Source organism: Diceros bicornis, chromosome 4 (assembly GCF_020826845.1).
Source record: "Diceros bicornis minor isolate mBicDic1 chromosome 4, mDicBic1.mat.cur, whole genome shotgun sequence".
NCBI lineage: Eukaryota > Metazoa > Chordata > Mammalia > Perissodactyla > Rhinocerotidae > Diceros > Diceros bicornis.
Genome location: NC_080743.1, coordinates 83293954 through 83320139, shown reverse-complemented (window position 1 = coordinate 83320139; position 26186 = coordinate 83293954).

Sequence of the window (26186 nt, the reverse complement as noted above, 5' to 3'; positions counted from 1 at the left end):
TACTCTTAGCCAATTCAGAGTAATCGACAATTCAGTGTTCCCCCTTGCCCTTGTCGCTGGGTCTGCATTTAGATTCCACTGGCTCCACGACATTAGCGGGAGGAACATAATTGTCAAACATGTGGGCATCTGCTGCGGTGTCTGGGCTCATGTCTGATTCCAGTTATCAATTCATGCAGGACACACGGTGCCCTCCCATTCCCCACTGCAAGGTCCCTTCAGAGCCACCAACCCATTCCCAGCTCCTTCAGTTCCCTTCTCGAATGTGGGAAGTGAAACTCTTTGATGTTCTCCTACCCGATGGGCCACCTCTCCCAGAGCCCCTCCTTGCCACCCTCACCCATCCTCAGAGTCACTCACCAGTGGCTTACTCTCTCTTGCTTCTGCCTCCCTTTTCTCTGGCTCCAGTGCATAAGATCTTCCAACCCAGAATAAATTTTGTGCTATAAGACATTCAGGACCTAGGCTTCTGATCTTTAAAAATATTCTCCTTTAAACAATGAACTGCCAACTTGAGGTCTATTTGGGGAAACTCAAAAAGCTAATATTAACTCATTTCCTGCTCTTTGAATTTTTTATTTAACAGCCTTACCCTGGAGGGTAGTGAGTATGAACTGCCCTTCTACTCTAAATGGGGGAAAGGACAGGGGTATCAGAAAATACTGGGGAAAGAAGTATAGATTTTTTCTAAATGCTTTCTCTCCATATGGGCAATTCTGGTAGAATGTTTGAAGGGCTTTGATAGAGTGGACTATAGGGTGTCATGAGCATACACAAGAGGACACTTACAGCTGACTGGAAGGTTCAGGGAAGGCTTCCTGGAGGAAGGAGTTAGCTAAGTGAATATTCGGGAGGCAGAGAAAGCAGCACAACAAAGGGCTATAGACATAACAGAGAATGTGTCATATTTGGAGATCTACAAGCAACTTAGTGTGGCTGGAATGTAATTTATGGTAGGATGGGAGCTTGGGAAAATATAAGTTTGAACTGGTAAACTGGGCTTAGATCATGAAATACACCATCTTAAAGGCACTGAAAAGCCACAGAAGGATTTTTTGAAAAGGAGAGAGTGATATTATCAAATTTACACTGTAGAGAAGTCAATCTGCCATTGGTGAGAAATAACTAAAAGGCAGTGTAAAGGAAAACCAATTAAAATGAGCTTTCAGGAACCAAAAGAGAGATTCTGAGGCTCTGATCTGATATAATAGTAGGTGGGGGTGAAGAGAAAGGGAGACATAATTAGGAGGTAGAATAGATGAGATTTAATAACGGATTGAATGTGTGTGAATAAGGAAGACTCAAGAACGATTCCCATGTTTTTAGTGGATGATGGTGTCATTATCCAAGACAAGGAATCTAAGGAGAAGAGTTTATTTGGGGGGTGAGGTGGGAGGATGAAGTAAAAATAATAATGTCTGCAAGACGTCCAAACAGAGTTGCCCACCAGGGTCAGCGGCTCAGGCAAAAATCTGGGCTGGAGCTGGGAAGTAGATTCAATTCCATAGAGAAAGTGGCTGAAGTCCAGGAGTGAATGAAGATCATAAAGAAAGAGAGTATACACAGTATACAGAGAAGAGGAATCATTCCAGATTCTTAAAGATTGCCAGTGCTTAACAGTCAATCCCTTTTCTGTATTCTCCTCTGTTTCCAAGCTGCTTTGCATCAGAATGGTAATTCTCTCGTCTCAGGATTTTATTGCCAACTGCAGAGAATTCTGTCTTTCTGTTTATAATTGTTTAAAGTTCTGATTTTGAGAACATCTTCAACAGCTGTTTTCAACCACATCAGAGGGCTGGCTGGAACATAGTTTTTTCCTTGTTAAACCTATTGTCTATGAAATGTTGCAGCCTCTGATACTGGCATACCGTGTCTCCTACCGTAGGCTGCCCTGTGGTAGGGGAGAAGGGCGGGAATGTTTTTATGGTTCCCAAACCTAGAGGAGAGAACAAAGTCCAGATTTTGTGCTGCTAAAAAGATCTCCATCTCTTCTCCGAAGTCTTCAACTCCTATAATCTCTATATTACATGATGAAGTGTCTCCTGGTCTGTCACAGAGCATTTCTTTAAGTTTTGATATCACAAAACACAAATTGATAATATTTTTATGTGTAGGCTTATAAAATGTTTCTTTGAAAATTCTTTATTTCGTTAGGACAACAACAAAAACCCCAAAATTATATATTTATAAAAACAAAGTAATTTATCTTGACAGATAAGGAAATAAAATTGTTTCAATATTTATCATTATCATCATAGAATGGTTATTTATCCTAAGACTTGAAAGTATCTTTCTGTTTACTTACAGTACATCTGCAGGTTATTCACGGAACACTGGTATTCCATGGCACTCAGTATGAGAAACTCTGTTCTGGTGGTTTGATTGTGATGGTCCACAATTCTATACTCACCATGTGGGGCTCTACTATCTTTAAATCTGAAAGGCAAATACTGACAAGGAGAGGGATGGCCCCAGTGAGCAAGGCTCTGGAAGGCTATGGAAAGACCCTGCAAACGACCCTGCGAAGTAGGAAGCAGCTGGGTGATGCTCTGGCAGCAGCTGCAGCAGTGAGAGGTGTAGGAGCAGTCATTAGACAGGCCACCCAGAGGGCAGAGCAGCCAAGCCACTGATTGCAACCAGCTTAGTTAGCAACAGGCCCCACCGCCATATCACAGGAGGGGTGGAAAAGGCTGGTGAGGTGTCCTGCCTTCTCATCTCCTGCTGTACAGAGCTTTGTTACTCTTTCCCTCTCTGAGAATGTGTGAGTGTGTGTAATGTATTGTTAAAGGATATTAAAAAAAAAATAGGTAAACTCATGGCTGTCCTACAAATATAAAATGAACACGTCAAATATTGTATTTAATTCAATAAATGAGGGAACCAATAAGATGTTACAACTGGTTTAAAGAATTCCAAGAACCAGACAGAAATAGGGAAAAAGGACTTCAGAAATGAATTTGCTAATAGATGCAAGATGTGCCCACCCACAGGGCAATATTCAATTAATTTGCATTTATATAGATAAGAATCATTTGCATTATCATCTGTGTTCTACAATTTACAGGGTTGTAAAATAACTCAAAGACAACGAAAGATGGAGATAATCCAGATGGGTGAGCTGCTTAGAACAGTCTCTAGTTCATAGTAAATTCAATGTAAGTTTTAGCTATTATTTATTATTACAATAATAGTGTATTTGGAATCAGGCGAGGGTTTGAATCTCATCTCAGCCACTCGCTAATTGGGTGACCTTGGGCAAGGAAATACATCTTTCTCAGCCCAATTTTCTTATCAGTATGCCATTATTTGGGGACTAATGAGGACTAACTAGAATAATGTTTATACAATACTCTACATGAGGGTTAGCAGAGAGTAAACATTCAATAGTGGTAGTATTATTTTTATTATTAGAATAGACAATTTTAACAATGCTAAAACTTCTGTTTATGTAGCCAGCTGTTGCTGTTTTCATTACTGGTGTAATCAGCTAAAATTCCTTTTGGATATAGTTAAAGTCTTAAATCATAAATAGATAATAAATAAATGCACCTCATAAATTGAGTCTGGCAAAATGGTGCTTATTATTTCTGTACATATTTCCAAAGTTAATTATTGACTAGGTCTGTGTTTTTGCTTTTCTTCTCTTTTTTTCTTTTTTAAAAGTTAGGCACAAGAGCATCTTTGACCTCAGACATGGAAGGGAGGTTGTCAATGTTCCCTACAAACAAAGCACACAGCACAGAAACTTTTATGAATAATCGTTTATGAAAGAGATCGCTCAACATCATGAGTCATTTACCATCACTGCGAGAAACTCATTGATTCAGAGAACCATAGGGCTGACAGGAGACTTCAGGACAACCAATCCATCCATCCCTTTATTTTAGAGATAGGAAACTATTATTTAGAGAGGTTAAGTACATTGTCCAATGCCACACAACTAGCCATCAGCAGATTTGGGACCAGAAACCAAATCTCTTGATTCCTAGGTTAATTTTCTCTGAATTTCCCTACATTATATCCTCATTTAGTTGACAATAGCTAAAAATAGAACCACTATTCTTCCTCTATATATAGTGAATTGAGAAATCAAGGCCCAAAGAAATGTCACGCAAGTTTCCCTACAGCACGCAAGACAGATTGGACATGCCAGAAAAGGAGGTTCCACTTGACTAGAGCTGAGCAACCGCTGTCCAGGGTGGAGTGAGCAACCCACTCGTCCACAGCACCTCATGATTTATTAACTGTTCCCGGTGCCTATGAAATATTCATCCACTCTTTCCTACAGTTAGTGCTCCACTGCATAATAAACCATTGCTTCCTCATCTGTGTAGGTGTGCAGCTTGCAGAAGAAAAGCTTCACCCAAAATGGAAGAGGCCTCTTTTCATGTTTAGCTCAGAGGCAGAAGACCAATGCACTCCTTGGTTTCTTGTCTTTTTCCCAAAAGTGCCGTCAGGGCCATCTTTCTGGGCTCCTGGAGAGGGAGAAGCCCTGAGTCGATATAAGGAAAGGCTAAAATAGCTAGAGAGAAGAGGGAGAGACTTCATGTGGTTGGCTTGCTGGTTGTAATGCTCCTAGTTTCAGCCTGAGGTTACTGTCCTCCGTAAGCAATAAAGTGAGGCACCGGGAGCCAAGGCTTGCCTGATGTTGAATGGGGTTCAGTGTGAAGCACTGAATCTGGGTTACTCCATGCAGCTCCCCGTTGTGATCAGAAGCGCTGCTCACCAGGAGCAGAAAGAGGGAACTCTGCCCTACTCTTTTAAGGCTTCTCCATAGACTTTTCTTCTGCATACTCCTTAATTGTGATTGTTCCCCTTGAGCCCTCTTCTCTTCTCACTGAGTGTATTCCCCATAGGTGTTTGTATCCACGATCAGGCATTCTCCCTCCATCAATAATTGTTTGCATATCTCTAGCTCCAGTCCAGATCGTTCTCTTTCTCTGTTCAGCTTCAGATCTATCATCCAACTACACTATCTATCTCTATCGGGATAGCCCATTGCCCCTTAAACTCAATAGGTTTCAAACTGAACTTATTATTATCCTCCAATGCCCCTCTCTCCTTCCACCACTCACCAAACCTGTTCTACCTCTACGTCTTATCTTTTTGAGAAACGAATCGCCATCATGTTACCTAAGCCTGGAGACTGGGAGTCATCCCTGATTCTCCCCTCTTCTTCATCTCCACATTTCAGTTAGCCATTACTGCTAATTATTGATGTACAACTTAGTGACTTAAAATAACAATCATTTATTTTGCTCATGAATTTGTAATTTGGACAAGAGTCAGCAGGGATGGCTCACCTCTGCTCCATGCGGCATCAGCTGGGATGTCTTGACTGAGAATCCATTTCCAAGATGACTCACTTGTATAGCTGGCAAGATGGTGCTGGTTGTCAGCAGGGAGCTCATGCAGGGCATTTGGCCGGGGAGCCTCAGTTCCTCTCCATTTAGGTCTCTTACTGGGGCCCCTTGGGCTTCCTCACAGCATGGTGGCTGGGTTCCAAGAGTGTTCCAAGAGACAGGAAGTGGAATGTACAGATCTCTTAAGACCTGGGCCTGAAAACTCTGCCGGATTCTGTTGGTCAAGCAGTCACAGCGCTTTTATTCAAACATCAACCCCACCTCTTGAGGGGGAATGTCAAAGAATTTAGGGCCATCTTTAATCTACCACACTTTACATCCAATCAAACTCTCGCCGTCTTCTCCTTGCTTCTGTGCCTTTTCACACACTGTCCCTTTGGCCTTGAACACCTTTCTCACCTTGTCCCATTTCCTGCTCTTTCTTCAAGATTCTGCTCAAGAGTTATCTTCCCAAATCTTTCTTTCTTTCTTTTTTTTTTTTGTGAGGAAGATCAGCCCTGAGCTAACATCCATGCTAATCCTCCTCTTTTTGCTGAGGAAGACCGGCTTTGAGCTAACATCTATTGCTAATCCTTCTCCTTTTTTTTCCCCCAAAGCCCCAGTAGATAGTTGTACGTCATAGTTGCACATCCTTCTAGTTGCTGCACGTGGGACGTGGCCTCAGTATGGCCAGAGAAGCGGTGCGTCGGTGCGCGCCCAGGATCTGAACCCCGGCGCCAGTAGCGGAGTGCGTGCACTTAACCGCTAAGCCAGGGGGCCGGCCCCAGAATCTTTCTTAACCTTACCGCCTCCATAACATCACAAACTATGTTAGCATTTATTACTCTGTATTGTAATTGTTCATGAGTATGTCTTTCCCACAAGACTGTGAGTGTGATGAAGTCAGGGACTATCTTATTCATCTTGTATCCCCAGAACCAAGCATGCAGCTGGGCAGAGGAAAGAACCTCTGCAAACATTTATTGAATGGGTAAATGTTTCCTCATTTAAACCTCTTAATAGTCCTATAAGGTGGCAGAAGTTGAGTATTATTCCTATTTTACTGCCCTGACTTCCTTATCTTAAATAAAAAGGAACAAACAAAAACGGCAAGGAGTAATGACATGATCCAAGGTCACACAGCGAGAAAAATAATTCAGTATAGTCAACAGGAGTTCAGTTCCCCAAAGCAAGTTGAAATCATAGATCTAGGGACAAGGTTGGGAAGGCTAAGAAAAAGCCCCACCAGGAATGGACACAGCTGTTTAGCAGAAAATGCCTCAGAGGTTACCCACTCTATTCTACGTTTACTGAGAGAACACAGATGACCTTCTGTCCACTGCCAGGAAACTAAAAATACCAAAAGAGATGGAAGATGGTCTGACAGAATCTGTTTAAAAAGGGAGTGGACACAGTGCAGTGCTTTGTGCAAATAGGAAAGGTGGATCTGATGTAGACTCTCAAAATGACAGCGGGAGAGGGAGAGTTTGCTAGTAATTCTCAAGTGACTCTTCAGAGTAGAGAGAGACAGCTACTATCAGAATGAGAGGCTGTGCCTCGAGGTCCAAGTGTTAGGCTCAATTGGATAATTCATTGGAGTTAAAACCTCGGCTAAGATACAACATCCCTCAAGGACATCTTATTTCTGTGCTCTGATTTCATGCTTAACACATCCCTTCTGTTCATTAATTTGGTTTCTTACATATTTTTTTTTATCAGGAAAATATTCTTTTGATGGTGGATATGGGTATTCCGGCCACTAGAAAGAAACCTTCCTCTTTGTAATATCATACATTGATATTACAGCTTTTAAGCCGGTTTCTTTTAAATTTGGTTAGTTGGAAAAAATTCACCTGTTTAGAGTCGAATGATTTTTGATTTGAGTTTTGATTGTCTTAGCTTTTTAAAATCACACAAATAATTCATATGTACTTTCTTATTGTAAGAGATTTAAACAGTTGAACTAAAGTATACATGAAAGACCCTTTCACCCTCAGGCCCCCATCCCACTCCCAGTCTCAGAAATAATAATTGTTATGAGTCCAATACGCAGCCTTCAGTTCCTTTTCTATGCATTTATGTAGAGAGAAGTATGCATTTATATATTTATAAATGTCCCTTTCAGTTTTTATACAAATTAGATCACACTAAACATGTTCCTTTTTCACGTAACTCTATTCCATGAAAATCCTTCTACACTGGTCCACAAAGTTCTGCTTTCTTACTTCTTATGACTGCATATTTTTTTGATAGGATGTATTAGTCAGGATACTCAACAGAAATAGAACCAATAGGATGTATATATTAGACAGCGAGACATTTATTATAGGGAATTGGTTCACATGGTAATGGAGGCTGGCAAGTCCCAAGATCTTCAGGGTGAGTCAGGAAGCTGGAGGCCCAGGAGAGCCAACAGTTTAATTCCAGTCTGAAGGCCTGCAGACCCGAGATCCAAGAAGAGCTGATGTTCCAGTTTGAGTTCAGAGAGAGGAAAAAACTGATGTTCCAGTTAGAAAGTCATCAGGCAAGTGGAATTCTCTCTTACTAGGGGGAAGGTTAGCCTTTTTATTCTATTCAGGCCTTCAACCGATTGGATGAGAGCCACCCACATTAGTGAGGGCAAACTGCTTTGCTCAGTTAACCAATTTAAATGTTAATTGCATCCAAAAATACCCCCACAGAAACAACTAGAACAATGTTTGACCAAATATCTGGGTACCTGGGGCCCAGTCAAGTTGACACATGAAATTAACCATCACATGGGATTATGTAGTTATTCTACTTTTGATGGATAGTTAGGTTTTTTCTTTTTTCTATTTTTTTTACTATTAGAAACACTACTGCAATAAAAATCTTTGATCATACATTTTTTGGGCACATGTGTGTGTATTTCTACAGGGTATATTCCTAGAAGTAGAATTTCTGGCGGTGGTAGGTAGAATGATGCCCTCCCCCCCAAAAATGTCTATGTTCTAATTCCTGGGACCTATGACTATGTTAGGTTTCGTGGCAAAGGGAAACGAATGTTGCAAGGTGAAGTTAAGATTCCTAATCAGCAGACCTTACAATAGGGAGATTATCCTGGATTATCCGAGTGGGCCTAATGTAATCACAAGGAGTCCTTAAACGTAGAAAAGGAAATCAAAAGAGAACCAGAGAGGTCGAAGCGTGAGAAGGACTATGCCCGAAGTTGCTGGCTTTGAAGACGGAGGAAGACGCCCACGAGCCAAGGAATGTGTGTGCTCTCTAGAAGCTGGAAAGGACAAGGAAACAGATTCTCCCCTAGGAACTCCAGGAAGGTACGTAATCCAGCCAATACCTTGAGTTTAGCTCAGTGAGACCCATTTCATTCTTCTGAACTACAGAACTGTAAGATAATTAATTTGTGTTGTTTTAAGCCACTAAATAGGTAGTAATTTGAAATAGCAGCCATAGAAAACTAACATACTGGGTCCTAGGGAACACATATTTAAAATTTGATGGATAACGAAAATGGCTTTCACCAAAAAAAAAAAAAACTTTTTTATTTTACAATTCTATCACCAGTGTAAGAGAAAGCCCATTTTCTAATACCTTCCCTTCACTGGATTTTATCAGTCTTTTCATTTTTAGTATTTAATTGGGTGAAAACTTAATATTTCTTTGTTGTTGAGATTGAGGATCTTTTTACATGCGTACTTCCCTATTTACAAATGGGATATTTACCTTTCCTTGTTTTTATACAAGGTTGATGATATTCTTCTTATTGACTTATAGGTGCTTTTTTAGATACTATGGCTCTTAATCCTTTGCCTGTTATATATGTTACAAATATTTTCTCCCAATCCTCACATGTATGTTAACTCCAATTATGGTATCCTCTGTCATACTGACAAGCATTTCTTTCATGACTATGGGTTTTGTGTCTTGTTTAGGAAGAAAAGATTAATAGCTTAACTAGAAAAACTGGAGATGCCAGTCTGACTCAAACAATAAATAGCTTGAGTGACCTTGAGCAAGCCCAACACTGCTTTGAGCATTAGTTTTCTTATCAAAGTAGTGAATTTATTCATTCAAAAATTATTGACTGTGAACCACCTTATGTTATGCCAAGACACTGGGAAGACATAAATGAATGCCACATTCAAGGAATATTCTGTCTAATGGGAGATAGGGATGATGAAACAGCCCTAGCAATAAAAAGAGAGCAGGACATGTGCTGTGATAGAGATTTGTGCAGACTCCTGTGGGAATCTGTGGGAGGAACCCCACACCCAGACCAGGAGGTTTGGTAGAGCTTGTCCAGGTGAGGCAGGAGAACAGGAAGGGCACACTGGGCAGACGGAGCTGCAGGTACAGAGGCTCGGGGGCAAGAGCAAGGAACTGCAAACAGTTCCCAGAATGGGGGTGATGATGGCAGTGAGTGATGGGTCTGCAGAGGGAGGCAGGGACTGTTGCAGCCCATATCATTGAGTTTCGCCTTCTTCCTAAGGACACTAGAAAGCCTTTGAAGTTTGAAGCAGGGGAGTGAGATGTGGACTAGCCTTTAATAGAGATCACTTCAGCTGTTCTGTGGAGAAGAGCTAAAAGGGAGCATGATCAGAGGCAGGGAGGCCAGTGACGAAGGAGGCCGTTGTACCGACCTGGGAGGGAGATGGCAGGAGTAAAAATAAAGTAGTGGCAGAGAAGACGGACACACTGGACAGACTGGAGATTTGTGCCTACCTTTCCCACCACTCATATCTGGTGTGAGTCAAAAACAATATGTAGTGTTTTTCCAAGTGGAAGTTCTTTGTAAACTAAAAAATTCAACTTGATAATGGAATTGTAGGCACTGTGACAGAGCAGTAGAGATATTTCTGAATAGAGAAGACTTTCCAGGGAGAAGTAAAGGCGCTTTATTTAAGGTACAAAATCATTATATCTTCAGACCATGCCTATTTCATCCTTTATATTTTGATTTTTTTCATTTGACTGTGAATGTATAACCCAAGCATCAGCCTCCCTGCCCTTCCCTTTCCTCCTACCAGCCCCTTACTCTTGGTGTTTGTTATCTTCCCAGGCACGTATTAGGAAACAAGAGGGAGTACTGTCTGTCTTTCCTGAGATTTCTAACCCCACTCTCAGTCCTGCCACTGGCCACGGTTTGCCTCACTGCTGTTCACTACTTGGAAATCCTAGACTACTGGATAAGAGTTGGTTTTCTAACCAAGGAGCCAGTGAAGGTGTGAACAAAACCCTCCGTTATTTTTCCATCCCTTAATTCTACGGGACGCCATTTCTCAGTGTTATCAGGGACTTCACATTTAACTGAAGCATTAAATTAGCCAAAGGGAATTACAATATAGAAGAGCAAATCATTAAGACTATAGACTAAGATATTTACCTTGCTCCAAGGGAAAAATGCTTCCCTCTGCTCTACCCTCATCCCCAGCTCTGCTTGTGTTTCCTGTTCCCAAGCAAGTCACCAAACAACATGGGAGAGAGAGACAGGCCCTTTGCCAGGAGAAAAGCTTTCCTTGTCACAGTATTATTCTCTCAGCTCTCTGTTTCTCTCAGAAATGGAAAAAATATTGAACAAAGTTTCCCAGACCTACTGCTGGCTAATAGCATCAACTGCTAATGTTTTATGAAACCCATCCCAGTGAATGTGATGCATTAAGCAGAACCCACTGGGTTAACATTTGCCCCCTTTCCTGCTCTCTCCATGTTATTGGGCCTGTTCTGCTAATCGAAGAGGCTCTACAGGATCCAAAGCTCTGTGTCTGCCCGGCAAGAGTGACGGGAAATGAACACCCTCTTGACGCTGCCAATTGCACTTTGGGGATGGTGTTTGGTGGGCCTTCCAAAGAAAGCTGAGTTTGTTGACACTATGAATTTGGTTATTATCCACTTTTCTAGGACAAAAGCCCGAGGCAGTCCCTAGTACCATTTGGCTGACATTAATTTCGTCTATTCTATTCTTCATGGTTAAAAACAGAAGCTGAGTCATTGGTGCTCCGGCATAAAGATGCTCAGTCTCACTCGTGGGACATCTGGCTTTAAATGGTAACATGTAGAGGGTGGGGAAGGAGACAACTGGAAATCCATTCAGAACATTGTAAAAATAATCATAATAAATTTACGTGTGCTGTGTTATTTGATCCTTCAGTGAGGTACGTATTTTTATCCTTGTTTTAAAGATGAGAAAACTGAAGCTCAGAAACTTGCCCAAAGTCATACATGTTGGTGGGAGGGGGAGTATGAATTTATGTCACTGTAGGCCTAAATATTCCAATATCTTAGGCTGGATCCCATTGTGTTCCTCTGTCCCTGGCCAACGGTTGTCATCATGCAGGAAAGTCAGTGAGCAGGTCCAGATGAGTTTTGAATTTGGTTTTGAAGTAGGGGAGAAATGAGATCTGACAAACAGGAAGGAGTGACATTCGTTTTGGGGCGGAGGGTTGGGCACTATTATTAAGGATTATTAAATCCTGGACACTACATGCATCCGATCGGGAGGTAGCGTTAACGTTAAAGATCCTACCAAGCAGGGAGTTCCTGAATCCACCATTGTCCTCGGGGAACTTTCGTGTTTAACCTGCGTTCAGTTTAGCATTATAGACTGTTAGCCTCAGGGTCTGTACATGGTCACAGCCTCCTGTACGATGGTCTCCAGTTCCATTAGAAATTGGAAGCTGAGGAAAGACAGGACTGAAATGGGCTGGAGGATGGAAACCTGACCCTTTCTCTTAGAGCTTGAAAAAGTAGCCAGTGCCACAGCCAGGAGCATCAGCTGGGTACCATGGGGCTATTTGCAGCTTGACAGCGTCTGCTGAATTATTGATGCCCCTCACTACCGTGGGACCTCCCTCATGTTAACAAATCGCACTCTATATTAAAATTTAAAGAGGCAAATGAGTCAATCTCTCGCCCTATTATTTCCTTCTTCTTTTGCCATCTGAGGTCTAATTTTTAAGTCAATCAGCCTGAAAGGCATCTCTCGGGGGATAGCACAGCTCAGAGAGCCAAGCCCAGGACAGGAAAACCAAAGGCTGTGAGTGCGACCACGACCTGAGTCCCGAGTCCATAATGGAATCTGAGTGACTCTGGGCCGGGTGAGCACTGACTCTCTCTGAGTCATTGAAACACGTTAGAAAAAAATCTACTCGCTCCGTTACTGGGACAGCAATGCCCCTGCCCAGTTTGCCACATCCCCTAAAATTTCCCTAAAGCAGAGGATGAAAATTTTTAAACTTGTGGTCCAAATTTGGATTTTGGATGTTTTGTCTGGCTGGCAGAGTAGTGTTATTTTTTTTTTTTTTTATTTTTTTTTATTTTTTTTGTGAGGAGATCAGCCCTGAGCTAACATCCGCCAATCCTCCTCTTTTTTTGCTGAGGAAGACGGCCCTGGGCTAACATCGGTGCCCATCTTCCTCCACTTTATATGGGACACCGCCACAGCATGGCTTACCAAGCAGTACTTCGGTGCACGCCCGGGATCCGAACCAGCGAACCCCGGGCCGCCGCAGCGGAGCGCGCACACTTAACCGCTTGCGCCACCGGGCCGGCCCCCAGAGTAGTGTTATTTTTTAAAAGAGAAAATAGTTGCCAAAATTTAAAAAATTAGGAGGTTTTACAGAAATATCCAATTTTCTGACTTCTCTTGAGAAATCAGAGGACTTGGGCTTTCATTTGCACCTTGCACCGCTTACTGGAGCTGATGGTGGCTGCTCCTTTAAATGAGGTATGGTCTCTTTGCCACAGTTCCTATCACTTCCTATTAATGGCTGAATCTGTGACCCTTGATCTCAAGAAAGATGGTAAACAAGTTTTTCTGTGTGCTACCTCAAGTCTGTTAGTAGGACTGCCTGCAGTTCCACAATGGATCTGATCACTTATGGAGGATTGCCTTGCAGTTTGCAATTATTCACCTCCCCTTTCCTATCAGAGGATTACACATCTCTGACCACTGCCACGTGACTGTGTGCAGATCATTCAGACAGAAGCTTCAAGAGGCACTGTGGTTTATCACCAGCTGTCTGGCTCTTTCCCTCTGCCATGGGAATAGCACACCCCGTGATCCTTCAGCCTGGATCCCAGAAGGAAGAGGATACATGGTGCAGACCAGCAGCTGACTTACAGCTTGGAGCTGAGCCACACACTGGAACAGAGCTGCAGCAAACCCACAGCCTTCAGTAACGCAAATGAACAATAAATGTCGCTGTACGCCACTGAGAATTGGGGGTTATTTGCTACCGCAGTAGAGCTGACTGATATAGCAAGACTAGGCTTGCTAGGAAAGGGTACTGTGATGAAAATGCAAGGTTGTCCTATTTTCTGATAAGAGAAAAATAATGGCATTAGGGAATTCTTAAAACATGAATTTTAATTGTCTTTAATTTAAAAAGTAACTTTAGAGGATTCTGGAAAGATTATGGCAGTGGCATCAGAAGAACTGGGTTGAGTTCCTGAACCCATGTTTATAAAATTTTGAATAATTTTTACAAAATTTTGAATAATTTTTCTTTTATTGTAGAGAATTATCCTTTTAAAAATCTTACCTGTGTTGAAGTTGTATATTCAGTTAATTTCATTTTGTAATAGTAAAGAGGACATTACAAAATATTTGTTATAAAAAGGGTGTCTGGCATCTGATAGAGTCTTAACCATTGCCTTATTGTGAGGATCAAATGGTCTAAACTATTTGAAAATGCTTTGTCAGTGTTAAGTGATTACAAATTCTAGTTTTTACTAGGTTTGTAGTGATGTGACATCTCTTTCTCATTTTCTCTGTTAGGAGGCAAGTCAGGCATTACTAACCCCATCTGACAGATGTAGAGACTGAGGCTGCAAGCAGGGAAGAGACTTGTCAGCCAGTTAAGGGGAGAACTGAGAGAGAGTCAGTTTATCACCCCATCTCCAGACCAGCAATCTGTCCATTGCCTTACACAGAAAGGGGGCCAACTAGGGTCTTTTGAACAATTTTGCTAATACCCAGATTTCTAGTCTAATAGTGTCAGTGATAATGAGATTTGGCCTGTGCTGATTTCTTGGAAGTAGTCAAAACCTAATTAACCTCAATATCTACTTCCATATTTACCTTCTACCTCCTTTGGCCCATGGCATTGCTTCTAATCTACATTTTTAGTTTATAACGTCAATATTCACCAGCCCCCTTCAATCCTTGATTAACCTGGTCGTCCTCTGAACTATCTGGTGGTAGGCGTGTCAGTTGTCTATTTAAGATAGTCAAGATTCAATTTGCACGTGGATCATATTAATTTGAAAATATCCATGGCATACAAAGTTAAATTCCAAGAGTTCGGATTTTTATAGTTTGGTATCATTCTGTAATTTTGGACTGCGTCATCTGTTACAACTCTAGGTCATCCTTTTGGACATCAAGGGCATTTTTACCTGTATGGGAGGCATCTCTGTATCATGTCCCATGGGCGGCCAGAGCACTCTGAAGGACAGGGACCTAACCTGAGCACCTGGTGCTGGCTGGCAGGTCCCCCTTTTAGGAGATGCTGGTTTGGGGCAAACACTGGGTCACTGGTTAGATTTCCTCTGCTGCTTGGATCTTGGGAGACTGCTGCTGCACACGCCCACTGGAATCCTCCAGGATTTAGAAATGCCATGGCAGTTGCTCAGGATTTGAGGGCAGGCAGGCTATGTGGAATGATCTTTGCTTTGGAAGCACTGCACATTTATAATGATAACTTTCACTTCCTGTGTTTCTCACTGACTTCAAACTGCTTTATGGAAAGTAGTCTTATGATGTGGCCCCACTGGATAATCGACATCCTTCCCACTGACTTAAAATTTATTCGTTTTTTTAAAAAGAGAGTGTGCTGGATCAAAATCAAGCAGGTCAGCGACCACCAGGTGGTAGAGATGTTTCCCAGGCATCAGGGAGAGCTCGGAAGAGCTGTGTGGGGTGGAAGCAGTGAGGCCAGTTTATCCTGGTCTGCAGAAGACTCCTCACCTGGAGGCACCAAATCCTTGTGGTAGCCCTTCCCACACCAGCCCCACCCTTGCCTTGAGTTGTTTACAACCTCCCTAATGTTAATGTTTCTTCAAACCCCAAGACCTTTGGTAAATTTTTCTCAGGGTCAAGCAGGATGACAAGGGGCTCCTCAAAGCACCACATCTAGTATGCTGTCCCTCACCCCAACAATCAAGTCTGCTACTCCTCACTTCTCTCCTGGTCAGTGGCATTGCCCGTTTCCTAACAACAAGGAACGGAAGTGCTCCCTGTCCAAGAGGTGCCCGCCCACGCAGCATTTCCGGTCACCTTTTCCCCAGAAGTCTTTCGATCTTATGCAAGGTGAACAAAGGCCGGGTACCCTGACCCTCCCCCCAACACAGGCAGCGTGTGGCACCTTGTCCCCCGCCAGCCCCACACAACGAAAATAATTAAAACACCATGCCCAATGTTTCACATACACCCTGGAGTTTATAGAGTGATTTCACACACGTGGTCTCGCTTCTCTTTACCTCAGCCTCTTTCCAGGCAGGCATGATGGCGCCATCTTGGATGTGAGGAAGCGACGCCTCCCACAGGTTTCAGGACTTGCCAGAGGCCTCCCTGAGAGGAAACGGCAGAGCCAGCAGGACTCAAGTCCGGCCTTCTGCTTTGAATGCTGTCTTCTCCTACCATGGTTGGCCTCTTGGGCCTGTGAAGTCCTGTCTTCTCCTTTGCCACGAGGACAATCCCTTCTGTTTGCCCCTAACTCCCATTTTCCCTCCTTCACAGCTGGTTCCCACACCAGCCCTTCCACCTCAGTTTAGCGTCAGACATACCAGGAATCTTTCTTCCACAGCTGTCTTCCCTTTTCAGCCTGGACTCTTACATAGTGTATCTTTTTAAACTTCTGTTTCTTTTACAGTCTTCTCTGTTGGAAGGTAAAGGAAGTGATGGCTTTCTCTCTTCCCCAGTCCCTCAGCAAAGGCCCTATATTGTGTGACCTTTCTTCCTCAAGATTTCTCAGTGACTCCTTATGACCTACGTGATAAACTCATTAACCCAGCATGCAAGCCCTCTTTCCTACCTTATTTCTGTTCCTGTCTCTCTTCCTTACGAATCCTGGGTTCCAGTCATCTTTCTTTGGTTTATGTCTGTGGGAGATCAGAATTGGCCACCCCAAAATGTGTCTTTTTGGCCTGATTATTTTCAAGAAAAAAAGACTCAGAAAGACACTTTGACCTTCCCCCTAACTGCCTAAAATAATTTAAAATAGAAGGTCCTGTTCCTGGAAGGAGCTAATACCATAAGATAACTGTAATGTAATGTAAAATGTATCTCTCAGGTCACATTGTCTATAGTTGGTCCATTTGCGTTCCATCTCTGTATAAATTACCTTCCTCCCACTTGAAGTCCCATACTACTATTCTCAATATCCTCCTTTGTCTTTAGCCGAAAATGGTATTTAAGGTGGCGGTTTTGGCCATTCTGGTGAGTTACTCAGCTCTCCTGGGTTTCTCCTGTGTATACATGTTATAAAGCTTTGTTTGATTTTTCTCCTGTTATTCTGTCTCATGTCAATTTAATTGTTAGACCAGCCAGAAGGACCTAGAGGGTAGAGGAATTGTCTTCCTCCCCTACGTGTCCCTCACTTTCAACTCTGAACGTTCTTCTTCAGGGCTGAAAGGTCCTCCCTCCTGCAGGGTGCTGTCCCTGACTCCTCTCCCCTCTTCAGGCCCAGAGCACTTGGTCTGTGCCACTTTGAAAATATCACATTCTAGGGTGTCTGGTTACTTTTGTGCGCACATGTGTGTGTGTGTGCAATCTCCACTACCAGTGAAGAAAATCCTTGAGGGAAGGGATCCTATCTTGTACATCTGCATGTCTTGCCTTACAATGCTCCTTGCACACAGCTAATGCTGAGGAATTCCTGGCTAGATGGCTGAGTGAGTAAATCATATTCATGACAGTGGCCCTGGCTGTTGCTTCATTGGCAATGTGTCATATGTCCACAGCTCCCACTATGTGCAGACCTCAGAGAACACCAGCCAATGCATAGTGCCCCAGGAGGACTCCCTATCTGCCTACTGGGTGCAGTGCTGGTTACAGAGCCCACAGACCTAGGTGGTCTCACTTGCTCATAGATTATCCAGAAGAGTGAAGTGCATGTAAGAATGGTTTAAAACTTCATTTGAAGGTGATCTGAGATCTGAGGAGGTACTCAGGAAATATAGTAAATAGTGGCTACTATTATGGTGGTTAAGACTATAAATATTATGACCAGAAATAAAGTCAGAAGTTAAAGCCAAAATTAAAGAAAGAAAACCTTTCTTTCTTTCCCCTTCCTTTTAGTCACTGCCCCCCCTCCTCCACTAGAGGAAGGTAGGGGCGGGGGGAACCACGCTGCTTGGAGAAGGAATGCGGAGAGGCTGAGAATAAGGCACAGGTGCATAAACACACACAATAATTATCTTATTACTATCAAAACCAGTAGGAAACAGGCTTATTCTGGAGGGCAGAGCTGGGCCAGACTCTTTCCTGGGGCCTCCAGCCAGCATCGCAATTCCTCTGGGGTGTGAGGCTGGCTTGCAATCTTTCTCCAGCCCCTGCAGCTGTGGAGGAGCTGAGACCATGGGAGACCCCATCTAATCCCACCTCTAGTCGTCACCTTCCTCTAATCGCTTTAGGTGCTAACTTCATAGTACCTCATGTTAGCCTCCACAACTGTTGCCCCATTTTAGGGCCGGCAGTACTATAATCTACCTTAGCGATGAAGGACTGACATGTGGGGAAATTACGTGATTTGCCAAAGCTTTTTTGCAGTGTGAGATAGTGAAAGAGAAAAGTGGTGTGACGACATGGATGGACCTGGAGGGCATTATGCTAACTGAAATAAGTCAGACAGAGAAAGACAAATACTGTATGAACTCTCTTGTAAGTGGATCCTAAAATATATATATTAAAAAAAAAAAAACAAGCTCATATATACAGAGAACAGATTGGTGGTTGCCAGAGGCGGGAGTGGGGGCGGAGGAATGGGCGAACTGTTTTTGTTTACATTGAATAATTAAAAAGAAAAAGGATAAGGAAAGAGTGGGAAGAGCTCGAGCTCTCAGGCATACAAACTGTCCTTGGAGGAATCTGGAGCTCACACACTTATTTTGTGACTCACCTCCACTGCCCTCCTCACCTCCTCACCTCCAGCCTTCAGGAAGGTTAGGTGCCCCCAAATCCCTAGCAGGGCGAGAGCCCACTAATAGGCTTATACTCTTTCTCTCAGACCACAATGAGTCCCTCACCTTAGTAAAAGCCCCCCGTGGGCCTCCTCTCACGGATAAGAAAACAAGACCTCCAGGCTGTCTGGAGTGACCTGCTCAAAGTCACTGAGCACATGGGTGGCCGAGTCAAGATTTTACTGACTGCTGATGACAGGGTGTGTCCTCCAACCACCAGCCTGGGTCAATGAGTATCTCTTTATAACATGCTTTTCTCTTTGGCTCCCTCCACAGCTCCAGCCAATGTTTTCTTATTTAATTACTGACCATGTGATCTGCTCCTGCAGACTTGCCCTTGCTATTGCCAGCATTTACAGCTTCCTTCATGCATTTCCTCAAAAATGTGCATGCTCTGTCATTTGGCAAGCACTGTCAATCTCCACTCCCATATCACTACTAGTTTTTCAAAATGAACTGAAAGTGTTACTAAGCATCCCAGAAACCACAGGCTGAAGAAGCCATTTCATCTTTAGAGTTGATTCCACTTGCTCAGCACCGTGGCCCATTGAGGACCAAGGGGCTTTCAGTGGAGACGAGAACTTCGCTGTAGCCTCGTGGTTGTGCGTTCCAGTTGTCTGACCTGGAAGGGCACGGTGGGAAGAGCTGGTGGGCAGGGATAGGAGGCGAGAGTGGAAGGAGTGTTTGTACAGGGAAGGTCAAGGGATTTAAGTTCTATTCTGCAGTGGACATTGTATAGGATATTAGACAAATCATATACATTGTCTGTGTTTTAGTTTCTTTTTTGGTAAAATAAGGAGGATACTAATTTTAATTTGCTTATCTTTTCAGTAAGTGCAAAATATTGTTTAAGTTTTTGAATGTCCAAGTAGGCCCTGCCATGTGATTAGAATGGGTTTAAGTGGGTGTGCTCTGGCTGTACCTCATAATGACCCGGGGACCTGGGCCAAATTACTTGATCTCATCAATACCCAGTCCTTTCAACTAGAACAAGGGAATAATAATTAGTCGTGAGATTTAAATGAGTCAATGTATATAGAGCACATAGCAAATGTCTAGCATTTCTTTAGTACTCAGTCCAGTAATAGCAGTCAGAGCAAAGGTGAACTAGCTCAGAGGTCTAGAGTTATGGGTCTAGTCTATTCCTTGCCTGATGGCATCTGACAAGCTGATCCTAAAATTTCTATGGAAGAGCAAAGGACAAACGATAAAGGGAGGCAGTTTTGAAAAAGAACAAAGTAGGAAACTTGCCTCACCACATATCAAGACTTCTTATAGTCTTGCAGCAATTAAGAGAGATGGTACTGGTGCAGGAATAGAAAAACAGACCAACAGACTAGAGAACAACAACAAAAAACAGACATAAGTGAAAATTTGATATGACAAAGAGGGAAAAGGATGGACAATTTGTCATCCATATGGAGAAGAATAGAAACACCTCACACAAAAAAATCAATTTTAAGTGCATTACAAACTCTATGTGAAAGGAAAAAATGTGATACGTTTATAAGGAAATATAGGAAAGCATGTTCGACTTAAGGGCTAGGGAATGATTCCTTACACAATACGTAAAAAAGAAAACCATAAGGGAAAATAGTGACAAATTTGACTCATTAACAATAAATCTAAAACTTCTTTTTAAACAAAGATAATCAAAGATTAAAGGTAAGCCTCAGACTAGGAGAAAATACTGGAAACACAGATAATTGATAAAGGTTTAGTACCAGAATTTAAACTCAATAAGAAAGAAAAAAAAAATAGAAAACAGGCAAAACATAGGATGATAGTCATTAATTGCCAATAAACACTTGAAAAGATGCTCGAAGTCCCCAATAACTAATAAACTAAAAATTAAAACAGTCATAAGATAACATTACTCGCTAATCACATTGACCAAAATTTTAAAGTCTGATCATAACAAGTATAAGCAAGGATTTGGATGGATGAAAATTCTCCCATGCTACTTTGTATCTTTGAGCCAGAGAGTCCACTTCTGGGCATATGATCTAATGAAACTCTGTCACATCTGCATGGGAGATTTCTAGAAGACTGTTGATCACAACATTGTTAGTAATAGAACAAAAAGAGAGGAAACTACCTAAATCAAGAGTGGATAAATAAGTTATAGTATCATCATACAATGGAATATTACGTAGGAATTAAAATGAATGGACTAGAATTACATGTATTAACTTGGATAAATCTCAAAAACATAATGTTGAATGACAAAAAGCAAATTACAGAAGAATAGATATAGCAAGATACCATTTGTATAAGGTTTAAATCATATAAAACAGTCTTCATTATTTATGGAGTCATACATGAAACACGTGAATGGGAATGTTAAATATCAAATTTAGGATACCTGTAGGGTGGCTTAGAGGAGGGGTACATAGGAGACTTCAATAATAGTTATAATATTTTAATATGTAAAAAATCTAAAATAAATAAGTCAAAGTGTTAAGATTCGATAAAGTTAGATGATGGGCAGACAAGTGTTCACTATATTATTTCTCTCACTTTGTATATCTTTATAGGATTTTGTAATCCATTTTAAAAGACTTTAAACTGGCTTTTACTTCCAATGCGAAGGAGGATGAGGTGTAACTGTTTACTGTTAAAGCGCTGATGTGTGACCTGCCACCTCCTTCCAACAGTCAGGACAACTATCCCTAGCACCTAGCACAGGGCCTGGCTCCAGATGAGCACGCAATAAGTCAAGATGGAAAGAAGGAAAGAATGAATGATGAATGGGCCTGTCCTTGGAAATAGAGGCCTGGTCACTTGTACACTCTGCCCTTTTTATCATTAAATCACACTTCGAGAGTCATTTCCTTCCCATCTATCTCACTCAGCCTGAGTTGCCATCTAGTATGATAATTCAGGAGAATTGCATTTAGGGACCATTGCTTGCGGGACAGCAAGGAGCTGCAATTCGGTACTGGCTGTGCTCTGAATTCATTAGTGTTTTTCCAGCATCATGTGGTGCTCAGAAGAACGATCCTCTCTCAGAGCAGAGCATTGCTGTCTTTCTCATATTATGGTAATAATAATAACCAAAAACAAATCCAAGGAAGTCAAATCACCAGGGAGGCCTTCTAATTAAGGAGATCTAATGAGTCACAGTCCCACCATGCTTGGGCCTCAATTCTCCCTTATAAGTAAGGATTGCGAATGTGGGGTGTGTTTTCTTTTGCAGCCCTCCTGTTGTTTCTCCTTCGTTTCTCTCTCCTAGTGCTGCTGCTTCTCTCTGCACGTGCATATAAACATATGTGAAATATATGACATAAGGAGGATCCAAACCTCTTTATTCACCTAGCCAGCTTAAAGTTTTAAGATTCTTTGGGTGTCATCCAAGGAAATGTAATATGGACCTGTAGCTTAATTGGTTGGTAATCGTGCTAATGAAGGTAAAGTCTTAGGTTCCATTCCCCAAAAGCCAGAATGATTAACTCTGTTCATAGACACAGAAAGCATCTCAAATCTTGGCGCATGTATCATTGTTTAAATGTGGCGGTCAGACAAGACAGGGTGGCATGAATCATGTCGAATGCAGCACTACAATTGGAACTCAAAATCGCCCCCACCCTAGTGAGTCTGTGCATTCCTTTTAGGAGCAAAGGAGAGTTTCTTACATGGGTAAAAAAGGTTAGGAATGTTCCAGTTCCCCTACAAATGTGAAACTGAGAAAATGGTCTGGGCCAAGATTCCTGTCCTTATTACTAAAGGGTAGAAAATAGAGACTTGGTCATTCTCACTGTCATTTTTGTGATTTTTCTGAATGTGAGGGTATATAATGAGGAAAAATGTGACAAACTCAAGCAAAAAAAAATTTGGGCTAAATCTCTGGGAAAAAAAATCATGGTGAAATCCATTAGACTGTGTAATAGTTTCCCAAGGGGAATGACATAAACCTCAGAGCTACAGTCATTTAAATTTAGACTGAACCATGCGTTTGTGAGCAGACCCCAGGGAACAATTCTGCACTGAAGAGGGGATAGGGAGGGTGATAGGCCAGATGACCTAATAGATCTTTTCCAACTTAATTTCTAGGATTGTGGGATCCTAATTAAAATGAACTATATTGCCTATTATGAACCCGTTACATTAATAGTCTGTAAGGTCTCCAGTCAAGCCAAGGGAGTTTCCGCTTTTTCTTATTTCTGTAGAGCCAGAGTCCATGAGCCACCTTAACCACGTAGCTGCTGCCCATGCACTGACTTCTTCACCGACGACGCTTGACTTAAAGTCTTTAAAAGAAATTAGAGCACATTTTATGAGCTAATATTTTTTTCAAAGTAATCCAGTGGAATGAGAAGCATGCTTTGATATTTGCTGCGACAATAAATATTCTTCTGGCTGATAACACAATGATGAACTGGCTCTGTGATGGTGGCAATTGTTACCATGTAACACCCAGGACTAAAATCTGCTTTCTCACATACAGCCCTGACTTTTCTTTTCAGTTTCAACTGATGTTTGAAAGGGAATGTCGATAACTAGAGACATCTTAGTAGAGGTCCTGCCATCATGGAACTGCCCAGTTCTCCACTGATGGTAGCCTGTGTTCCTTGATTGTCCTCTAGAAACAGACTCCAGCGAGGAAGCTGAGACAAGGCCGTTGGCAGGCTGGCCAGGGCTGGTCTGAGAACCACCAGTCAAGGGGCAGAGGGCACGTTAGCCCCCAAGTGGCAACAGTTTAGGGCGGGTAGAAGAGATCGGTGGTTCAGCTGTCCCATCGTGTGTTTCAGATGAATGCAGCCACTGGATAAAAAAAGAAGAGTGGTGGGGCCAGCCCAGTGGTGTAGTGGTTAAGTTTGTGTGCTCCGCTTTGGCAGCCCGGGGTTCGCAGGTTCGGATCCCGGGCGTGGACCTCCGCACCACTTATCAGGCCATGCTGTGGCAGGCGTTCCACATATAAAGTAGAGGAAGATGGGCACGGATGTTAGCCCAGGGCCAATCTTCCTCAGCAAAAAAAGGAGGATTGCCAACAGATGTTAGCCCAGGGCTAATCTTCCTCACCAAAAAAAAAAAAAGAAAGAAAGAAAGAGTGGTGACATGCAGTTGGTAAGCTATCTTATCAGTCTTGTCCCATCTTGGGGATCCCCAAAAAGTTCTTGATGGGTCACAGAACTCTGCCAGCAGGAAGTAGACACAAGCATACCTTAGAGAATATCAAGCTCTACCTATTTTAAATTTATAAACTGGACTCTAATTAGCCTGCCGGGAGTTTTCATGGAAATTGGAGATATCACTCTGCAACAGTACAGTCATGCATCCTTAACAACAGGGATACGTTCAGAGAAATGCATCGTTAGGTGATTTTGTCATTGTGCGAACATCACAGAGTGTACTGAAGGGGAATAAAATTCGTCAACCCAAAATGTATCTCTTTAACATGAGGATTATTGTAGGCTGGTTATTTTTAAGAAACAAAAGACTCAGAAAGTTTTTCTTGTTGCCTCACCCTTAACTGCCTAAAAGAATTCAGATAAGAAGAACCTGTCTCAGGAAGCAAGCGATCACCTTAGCATAACATGAACTAGGTGGTAGACAGGGAGGAACCTAGAAAAGCCTGTTTGTTGGGCTCCCCTCTGTTCTTCTGTTTCTCTGTGGCCAAACACTTGTTTTCCAAACATTTGCTCCTTTTCACCTACCTGTGAACTGCCTTCCTTCCCTTTGAAGTCCTTGACTCTCCCCACCCCCAACATCTTTTGTCTTTAGCTGGGGATGGTATTTAAGGTGAGGGCTTCAGCCGTTTTGGCGAGTTACTTGATTTTCCTGGGTTTCTCCCATGTATACATGTTGTTAAACTTTTGTTTGTTTTTCTCCTGTTAATCTGTCTCATGTCAATTTAATCTTTAGGCCAGCCAGAAGAACCTAGAAGGGTAGAAGAAAATTTCTTCCTCCCCTCCAGTACTTACACAAACCTAGATGGTGTAGCCTACTACCCACCAAGCTACATGCTACTAATCTTATGGGGCCACCATTGTATATGTGGTCTATCGTTGACCAAAACATTGTTGTGTAGCACATGACTGTACAGGAGTACAGCATCAGGTAGGCAGAAGGACTGGAAAAATCCATATTCCTTCAAGAGTCAGTTGGTGTCACCTCCCTGTGATATTGTCCCTGACTCCTAGGGCAGATCCCAGGAGCTCCTACTTCCATTATAGTATTTCTAGTATGTAATTGTCAGTGTACATATCTATATCCTACAGTCAGGGGAGAGACTGTGTCATTTCGTCTGTTTCCCCCAGAGTATAGCTCAGTTCCTGACATAGAAGTCACTTAATAAAAACTTGTAAGGTAATTGCAGTGATATCTTAGAACCTTGGCTTCTTAATCTGTCGAGTGGTGTAATAATACTAACTCAAATGGCTGTTCTGAGGATTAAATGCCAGAACAAATAAAGTACTGAAGGACAGTGCCCAGCACTTAACATGTCGTTCCTTTCTCCACTTTTTTGGTATGGGAGGGTTATTTGGTTTTGGTTCTGATAGTTGTCACGCAAAAAGTGTTTATTAAAAGAGCAAATAAACCAGAATGTTGCACATTTCAATTTTGTGTTGCTCTTTTATTGGGTTTCTGAAATAATCAGCACTTTGAACCCTGTAAGCATGGTAGAGGTTATACCAGCTCCAGCCCAAATTCTTGAGCGTTCAACCTTCTTCTCATCACCCACTAGGGTAGATATACACCACAAATGAGGGAAATTTCTGAGATGTTCAGACTTGATTCTATTGCAGATATCCATGAAATACACCTGGAGAATGAGTACGTAACTATCATTAGTGATGATAAGAATGAATACTGGAAGGTGGCCTGTTGGTTTGCAGAATATAACCTTTCTGTCCCAGAATACCTCCAGGCCTTCCCTGAAAACTCCCCTAGAGCTATCTTAACTCATCTTCATTGCTTTATTGCTACAAAACAAAAAGTACCTACAGAGTGACTTGTAAAGGTTTGTGCGGTCAAAACTCATTGGAGTGTGATGCTGGGCTTGCGAGGCCAGCGTGGGACTGGTGGCAGGAACAAGCACATAGAACAGCCGGCTTTCAACCAAAGCCAAGTTTCCACTTTCCCACCAGCTCTGGGTTTACCTCTTCCAGATGCACTCACATCACTGCACACCCAGCAGCTCGATCCTTTCAGCTGTCTGCTGACTGCTGTACCAGGCACTGGGCCTATAAGAAGCAACTGGAGGCCGAGAAGAGGAGGAGGTGCTCAGATGCGAGCACCCAGTTGCCATCTGAAGGCTTATTTCCCCTTGCTCTGTTGTGAGCCCAGTAGCTGGCAATGCATCGGGCTCTACCATTCCAAGCCCCATGGCCCACCCTGGCCAATCATTCCTGGTTCCCAGTTCTTCCATGATCTCATCTCTCAACCACGTGACATCTGTGTTGTCCTGGGGTCAGTGAGCAACTGCCTTCTCTGTTTCCTGCCTTTAATTCCAGTTGAATCCCTGACCTCTGATATGGAATTCTCGTCACTGGAATTGCCTCCTTGGAGGGCAGAAATTCCTCCACTCCTGCTCTGTTGCCCCAACTGCCCTCTGCTGGCCATCGACGCATACTGTGGTCAAACCCGTGCTGTTCCATAACATGCAACAGGAGCTGTTTCTTTGCTCTTTCCTAATTCTCATGCTTTCTTTTCCTTCTTTTCAAAAAATTTGGTTGTACG